Source organism: Silene latifolia, chromosome 2, assembly GCF_048544455.1.
Source record: "Silene latifolia isolate original U9 population chromosome 2, ASM4854445v1, whole genome shotgun sequence".
Lineage (NCBI taxonomy): Eukaryota > Viridiplantae > Streptophyta > Magnoliopsida > Caryophyllales > Caryophyllaceae > Silene > Silene latifolia.
Window position 1 is genome coordinate 105,636,189 of NC_133527.1, and position 9,601 is coordinate 105,645,789.

Consider the following 9,601-nt stretch of genomic DNA (forward strand, 5'->3'; position numbering starts at 1 on the left):
TATTGCCAAATCCGCATTTATCCAATTAGTCGAAAGAAGCCAATTTGGGGGGATGCCTAGTGAAGACCCTCATTCTCATATGGAAACTTTTTGTGACTATTGTGATACGATTTCTCAAACCAGTGTAACTCAAGACCAAATCCGATGGGTCTTATTTCCTTTTTCTCTAATTGGCACCGCAAAACAATGGTTGAAAGGCCTTGATAAGGCTACTCTCGGAATTGATTCTTGGAAGAAGTTGGCTCTAGCTTTCTACAAAAAGTTCTATCCACCGGAAAAGACTAACATGCTAAGAGCTCAAATTACGGCCTTTAAGCAGAGAGATGAAGAATCTTTGTATGAATCTTGGGAGCGATTCAAAGGAATTTGTCGCTCATGTCCTCACCATGGACTTAGCGAGTGGTTCTTGGTACAACAATTTTGGAACGGTCTTTATGAAGACTCAAGAAACATTCTCAACATGGGATCAAATGGAATGTTCACCGAAGTTGATGACAATCAAACTTGGAACAAAATTGAGGAAATGACAGTCCATAACTCACAATATAGTAGACCTCGCAAGGCTACTAGAGGAGGAAAGCATGAAGTGGACTCTATTACTAAATTGGGTGCTCAACTTAGTGCTCACATTGATACCATCAATTTGAAGTTTGAAAAAGCTATGGCTAGACTTGAAGAAGCCTCAAAATCACCAAAGCATCATGTTAATGCCATGACGGCATCTTCATCAATCCCAAGTGGGATATGTCAAAGTGAATGTAAGGGAACAAATGAACAAGTGAATGCTTTTCAAGCATACAAGAGTGGTACCACTTATTCAAACTATTACAATGAGAATACCAAATTCCACCCAAATCTCTCATACAAAAGCCAAAATATTCGAAACCCTCAACCAACATACACCCCACCTCCCATGAGAAACCAAAATCAACGACCCTTTTACAACCAAAACCAAGGTTACCAAAACCAAACTCCATACAATCAACAAAATGACCAAGGTTTTGATATTCAAAAAGCGATCCTCCAAATGCAAAAGAATCAACAAGAATTTTTCCCTCAAATGCAAAAGGATAGTCAAGCAAAGGAAATCACCATCAACAACATCCTAGCTCACACCAAAATGTTGGAAACCCAATTGACTCCACTAGCATCTTCAAGCTCACAAAGACAAAAGGGGCAATTACCACCTCAAAGTAATCCCCCAAGACATGAAACGGTTAGTGCCATTCACTTGAGGAGTGATACGACGTATGAAGCACCGAAGAAGGAAGTTGAGGATGAAGTTGTGGAAGCTAGTGACAAAGAAGAAGTTGTGCAAAACTCCAAGGATGGAGAACCATCAAAAGAAGAATTTTCAAAGAAAAATGAAGACAAGGCCAAGGAGAAGGAGCCCATTGTGATTAGACTTCCTTTTCCGAGTCGTCAAGCCAAGCCCAAATTTGATGACCAACTTGGAAAATTTATGGAGATTGTGAAGAATTTGGAAGTCTCGATTCCTTTTACGGAATTAATCAATCACGTGTCGGCCTATGCAAAATACATGAAAGACATCCTTACAAAGAAGAAGTCGATCCGGAAGCTTGAGACCATCGCCTTCACTAAGGTTAGTAGTGAAATACTTCAAGGGAGTTCACCTCCAAAACTTAAAGATCCGGGAAGCTTCTCAATACCGTGTACCATTGGCGACACCACGATCAACAAAGCCTTATGTGATCTAGGGGCTAGTGTGAGTGTTATGCCGTACTCGGTGAGTAAAAGGTTAGGGATGGGAGAGCTTAAATGCACAAATATTACACTCCAAATGGCCGATAGATCGACGAAGACACCATTAGGGATATGGGAAGATGTTCCCGTAAGAGTTGGGAAATTTTTCATCCCGGTGGACTTTGTCATTGTTGACATGGAAGAAGACTCCAACATTCCAATAATTCTAGGTAGACCTTTCTTGCACACCGCGGGTGCGGTGATTGATGTGAAGCATGGAGAGCTCACTCTAGAAGTGGGAGATGAGAACATAACTTTCAATCTTGACAAGACCATGAGAGCTCCCCGTTTGCGTGAACCATGTTTTATGGTTGATCATTATAGCCGGAAGGATGATAGGAAGAAGTCGGAATTCCAATGGAAGAAGAAAGTCGATGATGCTCCATTCAAAGAGCAAATGAATTGTAACAAATAGAGCTTGAAAAGCTCACCAAAGTCAAGCAATGAAGAAGATGGCCTCATTGGCCAAGACAAGAAAGTGGGAGAGTTGTCTCTATCAACTCAAGAGATTTTTAGTGATCAAGTAGATGAAGTTTGTGGTCTTTGGGACATGAGTTTGAAGGGATCTTCAATCCCTACATTGGTAATGCTATCGATAAAGACCAACATGAAGGACAACAAGGGCAAAGGTCTATTGAAGATCTTTATCATGATAATGAACAAGCTTTTGACTACTTCTTCTAGGTGTTAAGCAACATTAAAAACACCTTGGACATGCCCCCATGACATCTCACTAAGGATGAGAGTTTGGTGGAGTCCTCTCCAAACCACCATTTTTAAATATTTCTAACTCCCTAATTCGCATTTTAATTCTTACATTGCATTTTTGTCATTTTTGGATTTTTATGCTTTGATCAAGATATTTATCATTTTTGAGAGAAGTGAGGGAGGGACTAATGATTTAATTGATGTGTAGTGCTTTAGCTTAGTGTGGGGATAGCAATTGCCTAGGCTATTCATGCCTTAGTAGTGCCCCTACAATGAAGAACACGGGATTTGAAGAATGAAAATGACACGGGATATGCAAGTGCACGGATGGAACTGAATCCGGTTAGACTAGGAGGAATTCGAGCGTCCTTAAGGAGAATCCGCTCGTCTTTAAGGAATCCGAGCGTCTAACCGTCCGTCCAATTGAACTACAAAATTGAAAATTTGGGACTGTTAGAGAATCTGAGCGTCCCAGTAGGGAAGACACTCGTCTGAAAGAATTCGCTCGTCTTTGCAGAAAGACGCCCGTCTTTTTGTCAGTGCAAAATAAGAAAACTCGCTGTAACAGAATCCGCCCGTCTTTAAAGGAATCCGCTCGTCCTGCAACTGAAGAATCCGAGCGTGCCAGCTGAAAGACGCTCGTCTTTAGGCGAGAATTCCTGAACCCAGATTGAGCAGAATCCGAGCGTCCCGAAGGGAATCCGCTCGTCTTCCCTCTACAGTTCCAAAATTTCGGGTGTTTTTAAATAACCCCTCCCACATTCATTCCTTCATTCATACATTCAAAACACTACCAAAAACCCCAAAACCCTCATCCTCTCCACCACCAAAACAAGATTTCCTCAACCAAATTCAACTAAATCAAATCCAAACTTCCTTTCAACAACAAGTAATCACTTCTTTTCGAACAACAATCAATCCAAGCACCAAAATCTTTAACCTTTTAGTCGATTTTTGAAATACAAAGGCAAATCCTTTCATCTTAAAATCGATTTGGGTATAATTGGAAATTGAATATTTTCAATCTTTTCTTGGTATAATCATCAATGGCAAGAACAAAAGGATAAACAAAGGCACTTAAGGCAAAGGCACTCTCAAAAAGGCAACAATGCCTTCAAGCAAAGAAATTTTCAATGGCTATGGTGGTTGCTGGTGTAAACTTGGAAGTTCAACAACAACAAAATCCTCCCTTGGAAGCAACAACATCAACAACTCCGGAAATTGCTCAATTATCAAACTATCTGGAGGTAATTTTCATTTCTAACTCCCATAGGGATACATTTGCCAAGTATGCTAAGAAATCCATTCTACCTACCAAATTCATATGTGAAGATGCCTTGAATAAATTGGGTGTCCTTGAACAAACAAAAGCCTTCTTTGAAGCCATGGAGTTGGGAAAATTGTTTACTACAAGAGAATTGACATACCCCTCCCTTACCTTGGAATTCTTGAGTTCATTGAAAGTGACTAAGGTAGAGAGTAGAGAATACATCGAGTTTCGCCTTGCCAATGTGAATAGGCGCATCACCTTTGATGTTTTGAGTAAAGCATTAGGTCTTAGTGATAAACCTCGTTATTATAAGAAGCCCGAAAAATATGACCCCGCTCCTCTTTGGGAGGTGATTTCCGGGAAGAAATTTGAGAACTTTCATGCTTGTCGCGCTCTATTAGTCCACCATCCGGGCATTAGAGTGTGGCACAAGGTCATCGGGAGTACTATCATTGCAAGAAAAGACACTAACCACTTTACCAAGCTCGATTGTGTTCTAGTTGAGTTGGCCTTAAATATTGGAAGGGAATTCACCAAGCCTTACAATGCTCTAAGGCTTTTGGTGGAAACATGGCTCAATGTTGATTGTGGAAAGGAAGGCACCGCTTTTATCGTAAATGGAGGTCTAGTTACTCTCTTGGCCAAGTACTTTGATCCGAATTTCAACAAGGATAGCAAGTATGTGGCGAAAAAAGGGGGTCATCTCATTGACATGGATGCCATGATTAACAAGTACAAGTGGGTCAAGCATAATCCTCTTGACACCAAATATGGGTGCCTCACCGATGATGCTAGATCTTTTACTTTGCCTTCCAAGATATACCGTTTGAGTGTCCATCGAACAAACTACCTTCTTCCCCTCTCAAAGGAAGCCGAGTACATCATCCGTCAACAAAGGGGTGAAATTGAAATGCCCTCCTCTTCCATTGTCACACCACCCTATCCATTCAAATATTAAGAGTTCAAACCCGAAGGTGTTGAAGTGGGCAATGACTACATGACTCTACTTATGCAAGAGATGCACAAACAAGCTTATTAGGATCGGGAAGATGCATACTTGGCCTAATATCCACCCCTCCTTCATTTAGCTAGGCAAGAACTACTTGATCCTTCATGTCCTTTTCCTAGTTGGGCGGATAGGGAAGTTTTCTTTCCAAGTGCATCTAGGGGTGAAAGACCGGGTGACGATGAGGTTGTCGGTGATGAGGTTGTTGATGATGAGGGCATTGTTGAAGAGGTAAATGAAGAAGAAGAGGCTAATGAAGATGATGAAGAAAGTGATGAAGGAAGTGATTAAGGAAGTGAAGAGGGGAGTGGTGATGAGTCCACTTCTATTGAGGAAGATGATGACAATGATGATATGGTGGAAGACTAGCAAGCTTTGGAGGCTCCTACCCTCTTGAGGTTTGTCTACTTCTTTCTTTGTTTTATTTATTTTTTATCTTGATCATGGTTGGAGAGTCCTAGCAACATAGAGGACTAACACCTCGGCCCCATTGAGGTGTTCTTATTTTATTGTTCCCGTTTTGAAAATCCAAAATGACAAATTTAGTTTCATGCATTGCATCTTGTGTGCATGAACTACCCCCAAATTTAAGACATTAGAAATAATGTCTATCTCGGTTCGAGGAAATACATGCATACGCAACGGGAGGTAATATAAATTACGCTCTCCGTCATAAACAAAAACCCATGCATCATGTAGTGTAGATTAGTTTAGCTTGCATTTAGTGTAAAATTCATGCATCATGTTTGCATAATTTCCCATCATTTTGGCCATTGAGGACAATGCCCATATTAGTTTGGGGATGGGGAATTCTAACTTAACTTTTATTCAAAAACCCAAAAAAATCAAAAAGTTACGAAAAAATAAACAAAAAAATTGAAAAATTAAAAAAATCAAAAACAAGTTCATTTCCTTTGTAGTGTAGACTTGTATATATTGTATTTGTTCTATCCTTGTTCACATTGATCGACTACGCCACATCCGAGACATGAGAATATTGAAGACCGCATGGTATGATCTTTCCAATCTCCTTTTTCCTCTTTATGTTAATGACTATGTGGCTTTATTTTGATTGATGCGGTATAACAATGTGAATTTAGGACTTGCATTTAGCTTATATGGCATATTAGTTGGTAGAATCATTTGCATTAGGATGTTTATATGTTAGTTGCATCATGGCATGTAGTTTGCATGTTAGAAAATTTTGCGAAACCGTCTACTTGGGAAACTTGACAAGTGTAGTAGATGCTTTTTCTTCGTAAGACTTTGTTTGTTAGAATACTTGTAAAACACCCTAGGATGTGTCATGCTAGTATCCTTTGACCCATGGTTTAAGGCCTAGTCAAGAGTACCTTGTGGTGTGATAACTCCTTGGCTACCGTTTATTTCAACGTGACCCTTGAAACCATGCATCCATCATGCATGTTCTACCACATTTTTGTCATCAAAGGGAATGGGCACAAAAAGAAATTGATTTGAGTTCAATGAAATGAAAAGTGAAAGAAAGTTTATAAAATGCATCAAAAGAAAAGAGGAGCAAAAATAGACTCCTAATGCTTCAAATATAAGGCACCCTCACTACATATGGGGTGACTTTGAAAATGTTCAAAAAGAAATGCAAAGAAAAGTTGAAAGTTGTCAAGTGTTGAAATGCCAAAAATCAAAAGAAATGGCAAAAGAAAATGTTCTTAAATGTTATATGCCACAAGAAATTGGGGGGAAAAACAACAACAAAGCAAACTCCCAAAGTGAAACTCGAATACTATTGATCCCTTTTTCCATCGTATCCATTTTTGTGCATGGTAGAGAGGGGACGACCCTTCTTTTTGTCTAGGCAAGAGGGGGAATTCCGCGATCCTCCGGTGTTTCTAACACCATAGGGAGTCTACTCTTGACAAAAGCATTTAACGATTGAGGACAAAGGTACTCTAGCTTGACACAACTTGGAGGTGATTTATTGGTATCCTTCTAGGCTTAGTAGTTTGAAGAAATTGCATCTATGAAGGAGTGTGTACCCATGAATTGCTTCCCTTGTAGATAATTTCCGCCACTTAGCCGAGGAAAGTGGCTATTCTTTTGTAGATACATCCATTACTTGTTTTGTGTGCTTTAATGTTTGGATGTGTCGCCATTTTGGGAAGACCCACCTTGCCTTGCAAGAAGGCATCCTACCTCATGGTTGTCTTGTTGTGAGTTGAAGGGGCGGAGTGAGACCCGCTAATTGTCTCATATCGGCTATGCTATTAGGTTAGTTTAAATAACGGTCCTAGTCTTTGTCACCTCTTTACTCGGGACGAGCAAAGGTTCGGTTTGGGGATATTTGATGTGAACATAATTAGAGCGTATTTAGTCCCCAAATTAGCCTTGTTCCCATGCTTTTTAGTGCATATTTGGGTCATTTATTGTCTTTAGTCCTTTACTTTGCATATTCTTTGAGGTTTTATGTCCTTGGTAGGAAAGGAATGCAAACCATGCATTTTCATGGCAAAATAGAGCTAAATTGATTGAATTCAATGACCAAGTATCAAAGAGAAGACAAGATTAGAAGGCCTTTGTACATACTATAGTAGATGGGCAATGATGAGAAAAGATCCTTGCATCCCCGAGGAAATCTTTAAGGATTTTATGAAGAAAAAGGAAGAAAAGAAGAAAGAAAGAAGCTGTAAGACAATCCGAGCGGATTGTCTACAAGACGCCCGTCTAGCAACCACAATCAGAGCGTCTTCCCCCTGTGGACGCCCGTCTAAAACACGCCCAATCCGCCCGTCTTCCCCATCTGGACGCCCGTCCAAAATCAACAGAATCCGCCCGTCTCGTGCCCTAAACGCTCAGATTCTCTAACAGCCATTTCGTCTTCTACAAGCTTCAAGGAAGGATGCACATATTTTTCTAAGACCGGCGAACAGGAGACCGGAGTCTCCTTAGAGACCGGCTATTCTTCAAGGACTTAATCGTCATTTAAGCCCTTAGTAAACCCAAATTTATGTAACTAATCCCCACTATAAATACCCCATTAGTCTAATTAGAAGAGCATGTTCTTCTTAGCAATCTTTAGTGTAGTTAATATCAATCAAATATCTCTTTAATTTTGTAATCAACATTTAATCAAGTTTTAATACAAGTTTCATTTCCTTAATCTCTCTCTTGTTCATCCTTTGTTTTGAGTAATTGAAGATTATTTGGGTTATTATTGGGAGATTGACAACCTTCCAATCAATCATCAAGTACTTCTATTATTCTTTGCTTTATTATTGGAATCATTAGTAGGTATAATTCTCTTAATCCCTTTTTAATTATTGTTAATTATCTTCATTTATTCATCATGTTTCACTTTGTTGGTATAATTGACAACCTTGCTAGCATGTTCAACATGAAAATGAGTGAGTAGTTTCCTTAGCTAGGGTTAATGGGTAATTAGGGGAAACCAACATGGGAGATGATTCATGCTTAAATTAATATATTTTCATAGTTTATTTGCTTGCTTGTTGTGATCTCAACTTATGCACATGTTATGTTTGATGAAATGCGAGTCTATGAATCCTTTCATTTTTTACCCATCACCTATCTTTTCAATGAGACTTGTAAGACATAAACCAACTCGAGTCTCATTAGACCATGCATATAGTTGAGTAGGGAATATTAAGTCGACTTGTAAGTGTTGTACAATCTAATCGATTCGGCTCCGGGACCCAAACTTTCCTAGGATTGTAAGATATAAACCAACTCGATCCATCACAACAATAATTGCTTGCTTATAATTTGAGAATATGTTTGTATGATCAATTCCCATGAATACCCTATGACCCCATGACACCCTAGTGCCTTTTATCAATTGATTACACCCCATTTTAATCATCTTGCTAGTTTACTTTCTTTGCTATTTAGTTTAGTGATCTTCTCCTTCAAACCCCAAATTGTGACACTCTTAGACACCACTAGTTGCAATAGAAAATCTCATCTCAATTCCCGTCACTTGGGATTCGACCTTTACTTGCCTCTTTACTAATTGTAGAGTTGTTTGTGAAGTTATAAATTGTGTTTTGGTCTAGGTGCTCCTAACGACAAGTACTGAAAACTAAACCCTTAAAAGGGAACACGACCAATAACTTAGTGGTTGGTTTAGACCACTTAAGTTAGAGGAATTTTACATTCTTCACGAAAACTAAATATTATATTATCTTATAGATTTTAATGTCTCTATTACCGGTGAACCCAATTGATCAAACCTCAAGTAAATTCATTTTAAACGAGTAAACGAATAGCACATTGAACAACCATTTGATTGTGAGTCTTATGGTGTGTGTGCATAAATTATGTTTTCTTTTGCAGAAAACAAACATAATAGTGAGGTGATTGACCATATACTTACGGATGTGTAAGGCCGATAGTTGGTTATAAATATTCTTCGTTACTTTTACCGTAATGTTAAGTAGATATGAAAACCTCATATCTATTTAATAAGACATAAAAGTGATTTTTGAAACATGGAATATTTTCAAAATGAAGTAGTAAACCAAAAGCATGTCAAGATCAAGATGTTGATCGGAAATTTCAAAGTAATAACTTTGAAGATCAAATGAGTAATATCAAGTAATGACCTTGATAATCACTAAGAAGATTGTGAACCAGTTCACATAATACCTTCTCCTTAGGACACTATAGAGTATGGTGTAGTCAAGTATATAAACCGAACTTTTTGAGATATAGTTTGAGGTTTTTCGCAATTTTTGTAAGCTATTTTCTCAATAAAAGTTTAAAACCTGACTATAATAGCCTAAATGACTCCATATGAGATATGGATAGGGAGAGTCCCTAACTTGTCTTTTTATACATTTGGGATCATAAATGTTTAT

The 9,601-nt window shown here is 38.7% G+C and overlaps 1 non-coding gene across 1 annotated transcript; it reads right to left on the minus strand.

Moving 5' to 3' along the window:
* Window positions 1-286: 286 nt before the first annotated feature.
* Window positions 287-393, minus strand: LOC141644751 (small nucleolar RNA R71). The gene has a single exon (XR_012544360.1). It is a non-coding gene; the product is annotated as a small nucleolar RNA R71 (small nucleolar RNA).
* Window positions 394-9,601: the final 9,208 nt, after the last annotated feature.